The sequence below is a fragment of the Eurosta solidaginis genome, chromosome 1 (assembly GCF_040869045.1).
Source record: "Eurosta solidaginis isolate ZX-2024a chromosome 1, ASM4086904v1, whole genome shotgun sequence".
Taxonomy (NCBI): domain Eukaryota; kingdom Metazoa; phylum Arthropoda; class Insecta; order Diptera; family Tephritidae; genus Eurosta; species Eurosta solidaginis.
In genome coordinates, this window is record NC_090319.1 from 49,393,304 (window position 1) to 49,412,511 (window position 19,208).

General features: G+C 37.1%; 1 protein-coding gene across 20 annotated transcripts in view; it reads left to right on the top strand.

Moving 5' to 3' along the window:
- InR (Insulin-like receptor) overlaps window positions 1–19,208 on the top strand; it is a 548,799-nt gene that overhangs the window by 505,409 nt on the left and 24,182 nt on the right. The window lies entirely within an intron of this gene.

Sequence of the window (19,208 nt, forward strand, 5' to 3'; positions counted from 1 at the left end):
CGATTTTGCTAATTTTTATTTAGCATACATATAGTAATAGGAGTAACGTGCCTGCCAAATTAAGATTTTCTGAAAAACTATTGAAATCTCTGAAATATGTACATTTCTTTTTTTCTATATACATATATTTTCACTTCTCTGATACTTATTTCAACCTTTCTTGAAATACAATTGATTTTTTCTGAAATACAGTTGGAAGAAGTGTAGTTCCGAACCACAAATCATCATGAGTTAGCGACTTCCCTTCAGCGAGTGCATAGCCGCTTCATTCCAATATGTCTCGGTTATAAAAATGAACAGCTTGATCAGTCTCAACTATGTACTTTGTTATTGTTGGTTGTGTCTACCGTAGCATACAAAATTGCATTCATAGCTTTTACTACTACTACTATCAGACACTATTCAATTTTATTTGTTATATCATTATAACAGCATTTATTAAATACCTCCAGCACATTTTATAGTAGTAAGTAAGAGGTAGATAAAGACGAGTAATTGCTCACTAAACAATTCAAAATCATGTCAAGCCGCCAGTAGCATTTACCGATAAATAAATACCTACTAACCACTTACAATGGCAACGTTGATCGATTCAATCATCAATAAACAACAACAAACACCTCCTCCGCCCATCCTTACGCTCTCACATACATAGTTGTGAGCGTACTATTCAATTTATTCGTGATTTTATACAACGTAATTGCACACTAACTAAGAAAATATTTTATTTATGCGCACAATTTTCATTGTTATTTTAGCAATTCAATATTTGCACTTGTCTGTCTGTCCGTCTGTCTAATATGGCACACGGTGCACACTTGAAACACATTGCATGTTTAACCAATCTTGCAACATTGCTTGCCACAAACAGGCGATGGACGTCCTCGTCGTCGTCGTCGTGTTTGATAATTCAGTGAAAATGGCTTTCATTTTGCTAACAGTCAACAAGTCAATAATTTTTTTATGTGGAATTATTGTACAATTTATTAAATCAATACATGTACATACATATGTATATATATACACATATATTTACATTCATATTGTACTATGTGCATTAACATTTTTCCACCATAATTGTTAGGCATTTATTCAATTTTCCATAAACAACATAAGCTGATTGCATTGTAGAGATTTCTCTACAATTGTTGTTGTTTTTTTTAAATAAATTTATTAAGACCATGGCCGCTTGTGTATCATGTCACGAACACATTGCACAGTGTTTCAATTTTCTTCATCTACATTCTATTTATTGATGTTAGAGAAAAAAAATTACAACATTTTATAAACGGCGATGGTTACTAGGACATGTTTCTGAATTTCACTTCCTCATCAGCTAGCTTTTCGGGAGCTGAGTATTGAACTCGAAATCTCCAACATTCATACTTTATACTAGTGTGAAGGCAGATTCCTTTAACCACTCAGCCCCGCTGCTCGTTTTGCAATTGATCTCTAATAGCGTTTTCTTTTCTGGCTAAAGTGTTACGCTTTTTGTACGCCGCGCAAGGGTTGTTGTTCTATTCTAAAAACAGGCAACGCCTTTACGGGGTATTTCGTTCTTTTGTGAAAGTTTTTGCCTGCTCGCAACGCAAAAGCGTTACACTTTTCCCTGTATAAAATGGCGGTGTGGCAGTGCAACTTTGTGAAACTCTCAATTCGCTCTTAAGTTCCACATATACTCTGTTAATATGATGAGTGAATGTGGTGAGTTGAAATGTTCTTTGTATGCACTATAAATGTTGAACATTTTCTGGGGTAGGAGTAGCTCTATTAAGGCTTTACCATTTACTTAGGCAACAATTTATTTCAGAAAAGAACACGCTATAAGTTATTGCCCTTTTGTTGCTATTCCTTTATACACTATTAGTTACATACTTATTCTATATGTTTTTAATTCTAATTGTGTGGAATACTTATAGGCGCGCGCTATCGAAATCTTAGTAACATTGGGTTAATAGCATTGCTTTTATAAACAGTACTTCCGCTGTTCACTTTTATTCAGACACATGCCCTAGTAACCATCGCCGTAAGAAGTGAGCAATGAGTAAAATACTTTGCCAATAGCCATCATCCAGGGAGTTATCTATCCCCGTTTCACGCTCAATTCTCACGTGAATGCTCTGGAACATTGGCAGACTTGAGAGTATAGGCCGTGATATTTTCGTACACATGAGTTGTGATGGAAGATGTCGCTGTTGTGATTCATTAAACACATACGGCTAAAGGCCATCGACATCTATTTTTGAAAAATTAGAGTTATTAACGGCAATCTTGCCAAACTAAAGACAATTACCAAATTATCTGGCTCACAAATTGAACCAGACTTGTATGTGGATTTAACTGGCTCAAATCGCACTAGCTACAATTCCCGCGCACGTCATTACATGTTGTTGTTGTTGTTGTAGCTATAAGGTTGCTCTCCGAAGGCTTTGGGAAGTGTTATCGATGTGATGGCCCTTTTTCGGATACACATCCGGTACACTCCGGTACCACAGCACCATTAAGGTGCTAGCCCGACCATCTCGGGAACGATTTATGTGGCCACATTAAACCTTCAGGCCATCCCTCCCTGCCCACCCCAAGTTCCTTGAGGAGCTTGGGTCGCCAGAGCCTCGTCTGTTAGTGAAACAGGATTCGCCGCGGATAGGTGAGGTTGACATTTGGGTTTGGAGAAGCTATAAATTGCGCTGGAAACCTGAAGGGTTGCGCTACACAGCCCCTTGAATCTGGTATTTTAGTCGCCTTTTACGACAGGCATACCTACCGCGGGTATATTCTGACCCCCTGACCCGTCATGACATCAGCTGGTTTTCTTGTGTCTGTTCCCAGCAAAAACGCAGCAGAAAGTGTATCCGTAAATTGGCTAGTAAAATGGCCCTATATGTGACGATGAAACACGTAAAATATTCAGTAACTTTTTCAAGAGCATCGGGAACTTCTGTTATCATTCCATTCCGTATCGTGCCTATTTATGTGATTGCCCATACTGCTCACACATATAGGAAAAAGTACAAAATCTATATAGCTGTACTGTTCGTACAACTTTTTTGGAGAACTATGTGGGATTTTTCATTGTTGGCGGACATTTTCGGTCACTAGATTTTTGCTGGGAATCTAGTGACCGACCGCCACAACAAAGAATCCCACCTTGTGTCACAAAAAAGTTGTACGAACAATCCCAGCAAAAAGTGTACCCGTAAATTGGCTTATGCCATTTTACTATCCAATTTACGAGTATACTTCCAGATGCATGGACCATGACAACATCAGATGAAGCGGCTCTGGGAGTGTTCGAAAGAAAAGTTTTTCCAAAGATTTACGGACCTTTTACGCGTTGGCGATGACGTGTATCGCAGAAGATTTAATGGTGAGGTGTACAAGCCTTACGTAGACATCAACATACTCCAGCGAATTAAAACGCAGCGGCTACGCTGGCTAGGCCATATTATGCGAATGAAAGAGACACTCGGTCTAAGAAAATATTTTTATCGGAACCCGCCTATGGAAGCAGAAGAAGAGGGTGCCTCCCACTCTGCTGGAAAGATCTGGTGGAAAATTATTTAAACTCCCTTGGTGTGACTATTTGGCGCCAGTTGGCAGAGAAAGAAGCGACACTCGTTGTTGGACGGCCATAACCGTTTAAATGGTTAAGCGCCAGTTAAGTAAGTAATTTCAAAGAGGACCAGGAAATTGTTTCGACATTGGCCCAAAAGTGTACGATCTGGGCCCGAATTACAACCTTAAATCCTTTGGCATGAGCGAAAGAAACTCTTATTGGTTCAGCCCTTCTTTCGAACTACTACCTTACAAATTTTCTGATAGCGCCCATCTCTGTACCCTACATGTCTCTAATACCAATATTAAATAGAACACATTTTAAGGCTATCTAGGCTACCTTCTTTCCATATCTCCAAAATGCAAAAATTCTATGAAGCCATTGTTCTTCTCCAAGTATCTGAAAGTAGGTAACCAAGTTTCATCTAAATCGGCTAATCCTTTTACGACATAGAAATGGATTCATAAAGGAATACATTGTGAGGTTTGGTGGCAAAAATTTTCTATTGAAATACCGAGTAAAATACTTTTCGGTTGACAACCGTATTGGCGTGTATCGTATAATAAAAAAATAACGAGTATGTAGTAACCTTGCACAGATGTTCTTAATGGTATGACCTAGGTAGAAAGCTTTAGAAGGTAAAAATCCAAAATATTGTGGTGCGTTAGTACCCATCCCTTGCGATATGCTTTTAATTCAGTGTATAGTTAGCTTTTTTCGTAAGTTAATATTAAGGATACTTTTCTTTCGGTCATAAGACCAGAGACCGCCCTATCCCAAAAAGTCATATTATGGTGCGGTAACATCTGCTTTGTATCGTGTTCTCTACTTAATTCGTAGTCTCACATATACCCCACTGCAAAGTAGTCTTCCTGCCTCTTAGCAAGCTCCGATCCGATTTGTTGTTATCACCACTGCTGTGGACGTCCTGAATCAGGTTCGAACCTACAAATAAAGCGATTCCTAAGTAACGCTGCGAATTCTGAATATTGGCGCTCACACTAAGTAAGCAATGATTTAATCAATCAATTGTTGTTATTTATATTAGTAACTTTAAATTGCCCTGAAGAAGATACAAGAAAGTGCTCAAACGCGTCTAAAGTGCAAGAGAAAGAAGTTGCGTTTTTCCTTTTACTCCAGCAGACAAAATTTGTATGTGTAGGTATTAAACTGGCGACCGCAGTGCGTAGTGCGTGCTCACTTACAACACAGAAGGTCCTGGGTTCATAGCCCGAGAAAAGTAACACAAAAATATGCAGAAAACAATTTTTTTTTTTTCAATTCCACAATTATTTTGGCAAATACTCCGAGTGTATTTCTGCCATAAAAAGCTTCTCAGTGAAAAAACATTTGCTTGCAGATGCCGTTCGTAGTCGACATAAAACAGTTTATAAGGAAAATTATGATGAAGCAAGACAAAAACTGGAAGAGAAGCTCGGCCTAAATCTGCTCGGAGATATTACGCGCCTTAAACAAATATATTGAAACTTCTTTCAATTTAGATATAAAAACCATTTAAGCAGTTATCAAATTGGACATATTTAGTAAAAGGTATCAAACGTGTTAAAAAAATCCACTGTGTCTCATTTGTCTGCAACAAAGAATACATCCATCAATGAATGAATAAATAAATCGATTTCAGTGCTATATACATACATATATTAAACGTAGGATCTCAATTAAGTTATTAACTGTGTGTTTGGTTCAATTGGGTTTTTTTAAGGATGGATTCAAGTATGTCTTTCATGCCCTGAAGCGTTTAAAGCAGTTGAACTGATACACTGCGTTCGTACATTATAGTACCTCTCCGTTATGCGCCACAATGTATGTACGATGATTAAAGTTGCAAAGCTTCATTTACTCGTACATAAGGGGGTCTGAGAGCAACTATTTTCATTTTTTATCCATATAAGAAACACTGAAACAGTTTTTTGTAACTTTTTTATGCCAAATAATGGAAAAATGTTACGTAAGCGCACGGGTGTCCGTCTTTTAATAAACAGCGTATTTATTTTTCTTTTGTTGTTGTTGTTTTTTATACATTTATATACGTATGCACTTAAACTTTGTATATGGACCTTATTTAAACTGCTTTTTCTTAGTCTGGTGCAGTACTAAGGTTAATGTACGTAGGTGCGCCATTATGTTCTTGCGGGGTCTCTTTAGTAAGAAAATTTCAGACGCGTATGGATCGCATTTGCCCTGCATTCCACTTGCCTCAAATGAGAACTTCCAAAAGTTTTGAGAGCATTAAAATTAGCCTCACTCGCATTTTGCCAAAACCTTCCTTGCAACACTCAACTTCCAGTACACCAATTTATCACAAGAAAAGCACTGACATAACTGATTAAAATATAGTACGATAAAAAAGAAAAAATATCAAATAAACAAAGTTTGTCTTAAAAAAAAGCTCTCTGACACTGCTATTTATAACCCTGCTACAAAGATACGTTGATACGTTGTTTAACCATTGTGTTGTTGCTGGGTTTCTTTTAGTAAAAAAATGTCAAAAGCGTTGGGGATCGGTTGTGTGAATTGCATTTGCAAACCGAATGCGATGAAATGCGCTGAAATGAGCCCATGGCAGAACGATACAAGGTGGCAGCATTGGACAGCTGATTATAAACTTTTTTTATTTGATTTGATACATCAACTTCCGGCGCAGTACGATTTTGACATTTGTCCATCGAATTTACAAAAACAAAGTACATGGAAATTTCATTTATGTTTGTACGTATGTCACCATGCTGCCACCTTGTATCGTTCCGCCATGAATGAGCCATTTCAGAATTGCGATTTGTATGAGAAAATGCGTCGCATTTCAAATTTTTCGCCCAAGATGACGCATATGGCGCGGTTTGGAATTTAGTCTAAGATATGATAAAGGTCGTGGCAAACTTGCCATATCCTTATCCCTATAAAACAGCTGATCCAACCAAGCAATGTAACTGGTCAATGGTGCCATACCATAATCGAATGGGCAAAGATCCTGCATTCCGGAATTGTTGTATTTGTAATCGATTTTGAAAAAAAGTTTGATGACGTAGCGCTTTTGAAATTTTTCGATTTATTACATTTCTCTCATGTTTCGCTACCAGTGTTCGGAGTACTTAAAACTGTTACCTGAGTAAACGACTACGCCGGAGTAAAAATAAAATTTTCGGACTATATTTTTTCTTCGCTTTTGAAAGCGCGCGAACAACTAACATCAAATTGATTTGGTGGCTTGGAAAACCTTTCGATTGTGTTTTTGCCATGAAATGTTTCTCAGCAAAAAAGTTATCTGCCTTATCAGATGCACATGGAGTCGGCCTAAAGCGTGTAGGATGACCAATTAATGCTCCCATTAACACACCACATTCTATCTCCCCGGATATTTATCGCGAAAAAAATAATATTATTATTATTTTCGGTTTACCATACATATTTCATTGTCTTTTAATGACAGAAGGTTTCAAGACCGGAGCAGATTCCTGTAGGAACGATAATGGCGACCTGGTAACTGACGTGCAGAGTGTGGGGGAGGACGAATCCGATACCCCGATTGCCGATGATGAAAAACACTCCGAGGCATCCAGTATCACGGCTAAAGAATCACAAGGTGCCAAGTAATGATTGGATACCCGCAGGGCTGTTCAAACATGGCGGCGAAGAGTTGGTAAAAGATAAAGAATAAAATAAATGTGGGTCTTACAGTGAATTTTGTGCAAGACGAAGTAGTTGCTGTCGTCGTGGCCTTTGTAGCCACGTCACTGTTGACGGATATAAATTCGAGACTGTGAAGGATTTCGTACATTTGGGAAGCAGCAATAAAAGCAAAAACAATGTCGACCTAGAAATCAAACGGAGAATAACTTTTGCCAACAAGTTCTTCTTTAGGCAATTGAAAAGTAAAGTCCTCTTTCGACAAACAAAATTTTCGCTCTACAAGTCACTCATCATACCTGTCCTGATGTATGGCTCGGAATCATGGAAGGTATCTAGAGAAGATGAGATGGCTCTTGGAGTATTCGAGATAAAAGTTCTCCGGAAGGTTTATAGTCCTATCCGTGATGTCGACGGCGAGTATCGAAGGAGCTATAATGATGAGCTATATGAGCTTTACGCAGACATGACGATAGTGCAGAGATTGAAAATCCAAAAGCTTCGCTAGCTAGCGCATGTTATGCGGATGAACGAACACGCTGCAGCAGTTTGTAAACAGAAACAAGTGAAAACCTTCATTGAGTTGGGAAAGACATTTGGAGGAAGATTTGACCTCTCTTGGTGCCCCCAATTGGTGACTGTTATCGCAAAACAGGCTTAGCTGACCTCATTTTTTTTTATATAAAACTTCAAAAAGTGCTATATGTTGAATTTTGGCAGGATTTGCAGATCTCGCCCGGACACATTTTTTGCTTATATTCTCCTTCTTTTGTCATTCCAAACGAAAAACTACAAAAACTGTGAGTAAAATGTGAACAAACATGTCTTAAGACACAAACAATGAATTCACGTCATTTCATCCACTCGTCACTTGTAAACAATCAGCTTTTCATACGTATACAATAAAAGCTTCAACCAAAACATATTACGTGGTAATACTATTTAGTTTTCAACACGACCCAAATAAACCTTTGAGATAAAAAATGTAGTAGGAGGTAAGAGCGGAGCAAAATACTCCGATTGGAATAAAGTACCCCAGCGGGTTAGGGGATCAGAATATACCCGCGGTAGGTATGCCTGTCGTAAGAGGCGACTAAAATATCAGATTCAAGGGGCTGTGTAGCGCAACCCTTCAGGTTGCCAGCGCAATATATAGCTTCTCCAAACCCAATTGTCAACCTCACCTATCCGCGGCGAATCCTGTTTCACTAACAGACGAAGCTCTGGCAACCCCAAGCTCCACATGGAACTTGGGGGTAGGGAGGGAGGGAATGGCCTGAAGGTTTAATGTGGCCACATAAATCGTTCCCGAGATGGTCGGGCTAGCACCTTAGTGGTGCTATGGTACCGGATTTGTATCCGGCAAAGGACCATCACATCGATAACACTCCCCAAAGCCTTCGGGTAGCAACCTTATCGCTACAACAACAACAACAACATTGGAATAAAGTCTGAACACTGCGTCAGCAATAAAATATCACGCCGAGAAAATTTATTTCAAAGCTAACTATGATTTTTTGCTCTCCCATTTTATAATGCGGGATCTGTTACTTGGTTCATGGTGGCATACCATAATGCCCATAACCGTACCATATCAATCAATTTGTTTTTGATTTTTCGCCATATACAAAACCTATAAATATTTCATTTGGTGAATATTAAATTGTTTGGATATTTTATTTTTTATTTTGGATACGTTTTGAATAAATGACTTGTTATTTGTGGAATTCGTTCGTAATTTCTGGCATTTTCTTCTTATGAAATTTTCATTTATTTAAGGTTAAGGCACCAAAACCGATGGCAATTGATATGGATAAATAAAAGTATGGTTATGACTATGGCGTTATGCTCTTATCAACGTTTCCAGGCCCTTAACCCATCGACAGGCTACAGTACAGAGTCACCACCATGATACGAATTAAAAAGGACATAGTAAATTTTCAAGTTACTAATAGCTAGCATGAGTTATGCCTGTATAAAAAATCTACATAAACATTCTAGAATTAATACTTAGAGTTTTGTTGAGTAAGATGTTGAACAAGTAAATTCGATGTTGTTGTTTATCCCGAAACTGCATTTATAAAAAGTATGAATGCCCTTCAAAAAACGCGAGTACTCCATAAATAATGTAAGGAATACTCCTTTGGGAGTATAGGAGTGTTCCAAAACTAATCTGTATGCATACAAAAAATGTGCTCCAATTAACATTGCGATGTCCTAGGAGAGGAGTAGGTGATCCCACTCTCGCTTTGTTTGTGAGTATTCTATAGAGTACATACGTGACAGTACTTTCCAAAGTACTTTCACTGTAGTACTCCATGGAGCACCCACAGAGGATCATATACCAAAGTACTAAAGAGGAATTGTGTCGGAAAGAATTATCGGAGTGAATATAATTTAAAATGAAAGGAAATATAAAGGGGCAATACAACTTTGGGAGTATAGGAGTGTTCCAAAACTAATCTGTATTCATACAAAAAATGTGCTCCAATTAACATTGCGATGTCCTAGGAGAGGAGTAGGTGATCCCACTCTCGCTTTATTTGTGAGTATTCTATAGAGTACATACGTGAGAGTACTTTCCAAAGTACTTTCACTGTAGTACTCCATGGAGCACCCACAGAGGATCATATACCAAAGTACTAAAGAGGAATTGTGTCGGAAAGAATTATCGGAGTGAATATAATTTAAAATGAAAGTAAATGAAGAGGGGCAATACAACTTTTATATTTTTTACTACGAATATTCTTATGGTATTTAGCATTTGCGTGAATAAAGAAACTAATATTTCTCTATACTATAGTATGTATACATAAAACCAGTGCGCGGTTGCATTTTATCAGAGTACCCATAGTAACATTTTATTATCAGTTATTTGTATGCAATATCGGCTGATGGTGGTCCGCAAACGCATTGTAAAGGAGTATTGTTAGAGTACTCCAACATGAAGAAAATGGAACACGTAATCCAACAATTTTTGCAGGGTGTATGTAGGTGTGCTGATAAACTGTAACCCTATCATAATTTTTTTTTTTTTTTATCATAATTGCGTGACTGAAAATGGTACCATGGAATATGGCATGCTCGAATATTAAAAGCACTTAAAAATTTTATATTTGTTTAAACACATCCCAAATGCACGCAAATGTATATGCATTGCTACAGAACATATTTCGCGTGGTAACTCACTCCTTCCATATTTTATTTCAACCCTAATTGACCTTTAAATTATAAAAAAAATCAACTTTTCACGAATTCGGAAATGTGCTAAAATATATTTGCCCTAATTGAATATTTGCATTTTGGGGTGTTATGAATACTGCAAAAAAACTGAAACCAAAAAAAATTATTTGTGGGCATTGTATTTAAATTTCGTTAAATGTAGGCTAGCACGAAAAAAAAAACGCAAAAAAGTCACTTATAAATTATAGACTAAATTGAAATTAAAGTGCAGCTGTTAACATTTACAGCTGGTCGCTTTCGTTTCGAAGTAGTAGTAGTAGTCTTAATATTTATAGGTTAGGTTGAACTAACTGGTCCTTAAGGACCTCACATAGACTAAATCAGTCCGTAGTGTTACCAAAAGTTTGTTCAACGACCAAACTGAAAACCCATATCAGAAACCAGGAGCTATGTTATTATATAACTCCAACCTCTTGGCAAATACTAGAAGCTTTCTATGACCTATGTTACTTCCTGTTTTTAGATCTTATATCTGTGCCACTCTTAGCCTGCAAAAATCGCGAGTACTCCATGCATGCATGTATGGAGTACTCGCTATGGACCAAGCGAGTGCTCCAAAATTAACCATAATTCATACAAAAAATATGGTCCAATTAACATTGCGATGTCCTAGGGCTGGACCATATACTCCAGCTCCGCATTACATCGGAGTAATCCATAGAGTACCCACAGTCCAATAAACATCGTGTAGTGATTACAATGCTTAAAAACGAGCAATGTTCGGCTTACAATATGTTCGTGTAGAAACATGAGTTGGTCCATTGCTGCATTACAGTGGAGTATAATTGTAAGTACTCCAGTATGACACAAGTGGACCACATGATCCAACGATTTTTGCAGGGTAATAGCTGTACTCTTAGCCTTGCGGAGGCAGGGCACGAGCACAAAACGTGCTCGATCGTTTCCTCCTCTAACCCGCACTTCCTATATCTGCTATCACTGATAAGGCCTAATTTAAAGTGTCCAGTCATATTAAACATCATGATCTTTGAGTCCCCTCTTTTCAATAATAAGAGTAACTTTGTTAATCTAAGGTTGTAAGACCTCCACATGATCTTCGACATTTCACAGCCCCGCGTTTGGTTCCAAGCCTTTTCTGCTTGATCGGGCATTGCAGCTCTCGCTTTCTTTTAATGTCGCCCGGCTGCGCTGGCTAGACCATGTTATGCCAATGAAGGATGACGCTCCGGCCAAGAAAGTGTTTCTATCGGAACCCGCCTAGAGGGCGGCCCCCACTTCGCTGAAAGAACCAGGTGGAAAACGATTTAAACTCTATTGGTGTGATCAATTGGCGCCGGTTGGCAGAGAAAAGAAACGACTGGATCGCCTTTTTGGACGGCCATAACCGTTTAAACGGTTAAGAGCCAATTAAGTAAGTAAGTAAGTAAGTAATATGAAAATAAAGATGTTTATTTTTCTCCATCCCGATTCCTTCCAGGGATTGCTTACACTTTAACACACTTCTAGTTGTTATGCTATGAGAGATTATAGCCTTAATTGCTGCTTGGCTGTCAATGCAAAGTTCACGCGGCTGCAATTTAAGTTATTTTCCTCCAGTGTTTCTAATGATTTAGTCACGGCTGCTACTACTAGGATTTGTTTTTTTCCATGCGCAGTATACCGCAGACTCTACTCCTTCCATTACTTTGGGACCATCGGTATTCACGGGTGTCGCCTCGTCTGCCATTTAAGCACCCTTGCGCCAACCTTCCACTTCTATCGTGGATGTAAAAGACGCTATACTACTATGGCCGTACGATCTGCGCTCAATCTGCCCCGTGGCATTGGTCTTGTTGCACTTGTTAACGCTATGCGCCTCAACGCCGGGTCTACATATATATCTTAGAATTTTCCATAGATTTTTGTTAAATTTAGTAATGACGGTGTTAAACGTATGGCTCGAGATAAAAAAAAATTGTTAATTGGTTTTACCAAATTCTATCACATATTTTGAGCCTAAAATAATTGAGAAAAATGTATTTATGCTAAGCACGTTTTTTCTATGTGGCTTCCTTTCTTTAGGAATTCCCAAACATACGAACTGGCGTTAATTACTAAAATTCCGCACATTTATCAATTCATTCATAAATTCAAAAAGTTCGGCCCAAATACATTTGTCAGTTGGCAACAAAATTAATTCTGTTAGTGATTTGTCGTGACAAACTTTAAAAAACCGAAAATTAATAAACAGAAGCAGTAGTGCTTAAATGGATGCATGGAAGTATACACTTTTCACAGTGTACTTACATACATATTTTCGACGGTTTACAAATTTACGATAGGTGCTTTTAAATAGAAACATGATGCACGTGATTTGAAAGTGAATACATATTTGACTTGTGCTTCTTCTTTGAGTTATGTGGAAAGATTTCTTTAGGTGCTCATAAAATCTAAACTAGATCAAATCAAGGAGAGTTTTAAGCAGATTTAAATATGCGGTAATTAAATGGCAAGTTTCAGTAAAATCAGTTCGAAGTGTGGCTCAACTACTAAAAGGTGTTGTTCATAAGCATAAACTGAAAAAGTTTGGGTCTGATATGTCTTGTTCGTCGTTCTTCTATTCATTCTATTAACCGAATTTGTAGTCTACAATTTAGCTACAAGTGAAATATATTGTTACGAATATTAGCAAAACTAAGGGGTGCTGCTATCTCTAAGCCGATGCTAAGCAGTGACGTGAATTGACATCAATAATTCAATCATTATGTATCTACATAAACGAAACAACAATTGCGTCTACACATATGTACCATGTACGTATACGAGCAGCGGAGAATCAATGCACAAACACATGCATATATCTGAGATACTCCTGAAAGTATGCAATGAGAAAAGCTATAAAATCGTGCAATTGTAGTTACAGCTGAGAAGTTTGAGAGCTGATGGACTAGTAGATTCTGGAAGCGCCTAAAAGATGCGAAAGTTGAAATCAGAGAGTATAAAAGGCAGCAAATGTAGAGGCGCTGGAATTCAGTTTGATTTGAGCTATCAAGCATTTTCGATTAAGATTCTATCTAGCGAGCCATAGCAGTATTATTTTGAATAGTAGAGTTTTATTTGAGCTATTAATCAGTTTGGTTGTTAAGCAAGCTAGTTGCAAAGTATAAGTGTTATTGTGAAGTACTTTAATAAAGGCCATTTTTCCATTATTCAATATTGGAGTTATTCAACAGTTTAGTGACTCGAACTTAGCAGAAGAAGGGCAAATAAAAGGTTTTGCAGTAAATTCGTTACAATATGTATATTAAACTGGGTCGATTTATTAACCTATATCGCGCCATCGATTTTTCGATAGGTTTTGGGCTCAGGAAAAAAAGTTCCACTAAGCATACCAAAAAAAATAATTTTCGAGCTTGCAAAATTTGAGCTTTTTTACTTTTTTTCTTTGATTTTTAAGGTTTTTTTCATGACCTACTTAAAAAATTTTCATTTGATTTTAAAATTTTCGTGTACACCCTTGCCGACTCAAAATTGTCCGCTAAAAACTTTGACGATAACAGTTTTTTGAAAAAAAAAATATTTTTTGGGTTTTGAGGAGTGTTTTGGTGACAAAATATATTTTTTCGCAATTTTTTTAAGGGTTTCTTCAGAAACGTGCAAACGTGTTGCCGATGAAAACGAATTTGTCTCATAGTTCCTATCCCACTTAAAATTATGCGATAAAAACGTTGGCATTAACAGTTTTAAAAAAAAAATTTTTTTTTTTTTTGGATTTTAGGACTTGTTTTGGTCGAAATCGATTTTTTTCATTTTCAAGGCACCAAATCATTTTTTATGTATATGTTTCCGTTAGACCCACCAATAAGTATACCAAAATGATCAGGGGACGAGCTAAATTGATTTAGCCATGTCCGTCTGTCCGTCTGTCCGTTTGTTTGAACGCAAACTAGTCCCTCAATTTTTGAGATATCTTGATGAAATTTAGTAAGCAGGTATATTTTCATGGGGGATTTGACATTTGTCGGAATCAACCGGATCGGACCACTATAGCATATACTTCCCATACAATCGATTGTTCAATAAGAGGGGTTTCGCCATTTCTGCCCCATTTCTGCCTCATTTTAACAGCTAGCAACATCAAATTTTACCACAAGCTTACGTATTGGGCATAGATTGTTGTCTGAAAAAATCATCAAGATCGGACTAAAAATCGATTTCGAAAAAAATGATGAAAATCCTCTTACCTGAACAGTCGGTTGTATGGGATATATATTATAAATATGTATACATTGTATATACTGTATATACAATATATACATATATATATATATATACATTAGGCCGGGTCGATTTGTGGGGAGGCAAAAAAATCGCCCATTGCTCTGTGAAAATCATATTCTAGGGATCAAAATAAGAAACTTTGCCGAAGGAACCATACCTCTAAAACGAATTCTGATGTCCCCCCCCCCACCCTTAGGGTCGTAGGGGCAAATTTTAAAAAATCCCACTTTGAAATGCCTATGTTTTTTCTTTTTGGAGTTTATTTTTCTCTTTAGAAATTTATTTAGTCAGAACATATGTAAATGAAAAAATAAATTTAACTTAATAATAGAAAAGAAATTAAAAAAAAAAATTTTAAATTAGCGTTTTTACAACCCCCTTTTAAAACCAAGGCATCACTGAGATGCATTTGCATGTCGTAAACATAGTTGTGTGGGTTTTTTATTCAACCGTTTTAAAAAATGAAGGTATCACTGTGACACAATTGCAGATCGTAAAATTGCTTGTGTTGTTTTTTTTTAAGCCACCACAAGACACAGCAGGTAGAATTGAAATTGCCCCTTCCCAAAAGTTCGACCCAAAGGGGGGGACATCAGAATTCGTTTTAGAGGTATGGTTCCTTCGGCAAAGTTTCTTATTTTGATCCCTAGAATACGATTTTCGCAGAGCAATGAGCGATTTTTAAATCGACCCGCCCTAATATACATTGTATATACTGTAAATGGTTTAGCTAGGCTTAAACTTAGTTAGTTTTTTAATATACCATTTATTTATGCCTAAAAAAATACAGCAGACACTTAAGATTAAAGTATATATATAAAAACGCTAGTTAAAAATTGCTTAAAAAATAAGTTTTTAATTTTAAATGAATTACCGATTTAGAATAGGTTAAACCTATATCCAAACAAGTAAAGGTGTCTAAGTTCGGGTGTAACCGAACATTATATACTCAGCGTGAGCTTCAATTGCACATTTCATTTCAGATAAATTACTTTTCTACATAACACGTGGCACTGCCCGCTTAAAAAAAATGTCTCCCCATTTCCTCTTACAATAAAACTTGATAAGTGAAATGTCATTGATTCAAAACTACTTTTTGCTAAGTTGTAGCTTATTATTCTAGTCTACGACCCTTTTAAACCTTTCAAACTTGTTTTATATCTAAGTTGCCGTGGTCTTTAACCGATCCCGTCCATTTTTACTAGAAATATTTTCTGCTATAAGGAAAATTTGTGTACCCAATTTTATTACGATCCGTTAATTTTTCTTCGAGTTATGGCTCCCAAAACATTGAAAATTGCTTAGACAAAAAAAGGGGCGGCGCCACACCCATTTTTCAAATTTAGGCCCTTTTCAAATTTAATGTTATAATTCAATTTCGAAAGTAAAATTCTACGACCCTTTTAAAAATCTTTTATATAAAAGTGGGCGTGGTCTTTAACCAATCTCGTCCATTTTTTTAGAAATATTTCTTGCTTCAGGGAAAATTTGTGTACCCAATTTTATTAAGATCCGTTAATTTTTCTTCGAGTTATGGCTCCCGAAACATAGAAAATTGCTTAGTCATAAAAGGGGCGTTGCCACGCCCATTTTTTTAAATTTGAAGTTTTTCCTATTTATTGTTAAAAATCCACTTGGGAAATGAAATACCATTGTTATAAAGCTCTTTTTTGCAAAGATATAGCTTATCGGCGGCCACCGTGGTGTCATGGTAGCGTGCTCCGCCTACCACACCGTATGCCCTGGGTTCACGCCCCGGGCAAAGCAACATCACAATTTTAGAAATAAGTTTGTTCAATTAGAAGAAAATTTTTCTAACCGGGGTCGCCCCTCGGCAGTGTTTGGCAAGCGCTCCGGGTGTATTTCTGCCATGAAAAGCACTCAGTGAAAACTCATCTGCCTTGCAGACGCCGTTCGGGGTCGGCATAAAACATGTAGGTCCCGTTCGGCCAATTCGTAGGGAAAATCAAGACGAGCACGATGCAAATAGGAAGAGAAGCTCGGCCTTAGATCTCTTCGGAGGTTATCGCGCCTTACATTTATTTTATTTTTTTTTATAGCTTATCTTATTCGTCCACGACCCTTTTAAAAATCTTTTATATAAAAATGGGCGTGGTCCTTAATCGATTTCGTTAATTTTTCTTCAAAGCATTCTTTTTAGTAAAGGCAATCTCTCTGCCGAATTTTGTTACGATAGGTTTAACGATTTTTGATTTATGACGCAAATTGGAAGAGAAGATCGGCCTTAGATCTCTTCGGAGGTTATCGCGCCTTACATTTATTTTATTTATATCTGTCTCGATTACTTTATACCTGTACAACCAACCGTTATCCAATCAAAGTTAATATACTCTGTGTGCAAAGCACGCTGAACAGTTATATTCCGACAGTGTTCTGCACAATGGGGCATTGGAACCATAAACTGTTCTGTTAACCCCAACACGAAAAACATCAAAATTTCGTAACGAAGGAACTAGAAATTATATAATTTAAATGCGTGTTGAAACTAAGTCTACTATCAAAGTACACTCCTAGATCCTTAATTTCACTAACCTCGGTTAGGCATGGGTCCGCTAAATAGTAACACGTCTCCAACGGTTTAATCATCTTCGAATAAGACACTTTGTGGCATTTATTTATTAAGTTTATTTATATTAAGAGAAAGTCTGTTCACAACACAATATTCAAAAAAGTTATTAAGCTCCCCCTTGGAGCACTAACGAATCGTGTGATCCACTTATCACGGAATAAATTTTAAGATCATGCATATAAAAGATATTTAGACGTTTTGAAACAAGAAGAGATATCATTTATGAATAAGATGAATAATAAAGGCCCTAAGATGCTACCTTGTGGTACACCAGATGTAGCAGAGAATGGTTCCGAAAACTCACCGTCTTTAGCAACCGTGCAACTTCTGCAATGCAGGTAAGACTTGAGCCACTTAAGGAAACTAGAATGAAGACCCATAAAACTGAGTTTTTAATGAGAGTACTATGAGAAATTTTGTCGAATGCTTTGGAAAAATCAGTATAAATCGTGTCAATTTGAAGGCCATTCCGAAAGCATGAATGGCAATCCTCGGTAAAGACCGACAGATTGAACAGTTGACCTCGCAGTTACGAATCCGTGTTGATTTGGACAAATAAGATGCTTCACTTGAAAATAAAGTTCCTCTTTCACGATGCATTCAAACAGTTTAGCAACAGATGATAATTTAGAAATAGCCCTGTAGTTCGAGATATCACTATTATTACCATTTTTAAAGATAGGGGTGATAGAAGTGGTTTTCCAATCATCAATGAACACTCCAGAAGATAAAGAAAGGTTAAAAAATATACATGAGAGGCCTCACAAGCGAGGTGCAATTCTTCAAGAATTTCATGGAAAGCCCGTCAACATCCGTCTGAGCGGAATCCTTGACGGAATTCAACCCTTCGACAACATCATTTTCTGATAATGCTAAGGACCCAAAGTTAATAGAGAAGGAGTATGAGTCTTTTATATTAAGACGTAAAGCGGAACGTTCGTTGGCCGTTAATTCCCCTTCTGACACAAAGTTTGAAGAGAAAAAGTTTGCAAATAGATTAGCGGCCTCATTAATTGAAGATGACAAAAAAGACAGTTTTAGGAATGCTGGAACCATTTTTTTTTAGACTTTATATCGACCAGAAGCTTTTGGGATTGGTGGTTGGTTGGTTGGTTGGAGTGGCGAGTCCTAATTGACTCCAACTAGCGCTTTTGGGATTATTCTTAATATTTTTTTCAAAGTTAGATAGATAATTCGAGTAAAGTAACTTATTGAAATCATTGAATTTTTTATTATAAGAAACATACAACTCAAAGTAGTTGGATCTTTCCGTATTTTTATTATTCTTGAAAAACTTATTTCTCACGAGGGAATCTTGTAAATTTTGCTCTTAAAAGTAGGGACAAATTTATTACACAGCGAAGCTAGGGAGCTTTTAAAAATGGTAAAACAGGCTGCAAATTCGTTATTTTTAAACGAGGACTCCCAGTCAACCTTGCTCAACTCAACATCCAAAACATTAAAATCGCAACAATTAAAATTTAAGGACGCTTAGACAAAGCAGGGGAAGTTTTAAAGAACTCTACGGCAACATTGTTTTTTTTTTTTTTGTTTTATCTAAATAATTTGTGGATACGGCAGTAGCTGAGTTTTTTTAATCCAACAAACATGGAAAATCTGAAATTGGCCTCGCTGACGTCTAGCCTTCTAAATTTCTATTCCTTCTGCATCATTGAGGGCATCAATGTCTAAGGAAGGAAACTGCTGACGACGCCCGTACAAATATTCAAAATGGATATTAATCCGTACGGCCACCATTGGGTGATCTCATCGTTTGAGAAATATCGAGGAATACTCAGTGAAGGCAACGAACTTCCAATGAAAGAACCAGGATGCTTGTTAGGTCTCACAGTCTCTATAAGCATGTTAGGATAACAACCGCACCAACACTTTGACTATGTCGTATACGAGCATATTTTGACTATATTGTCTGCATAAGCTGGCAAGATTAAG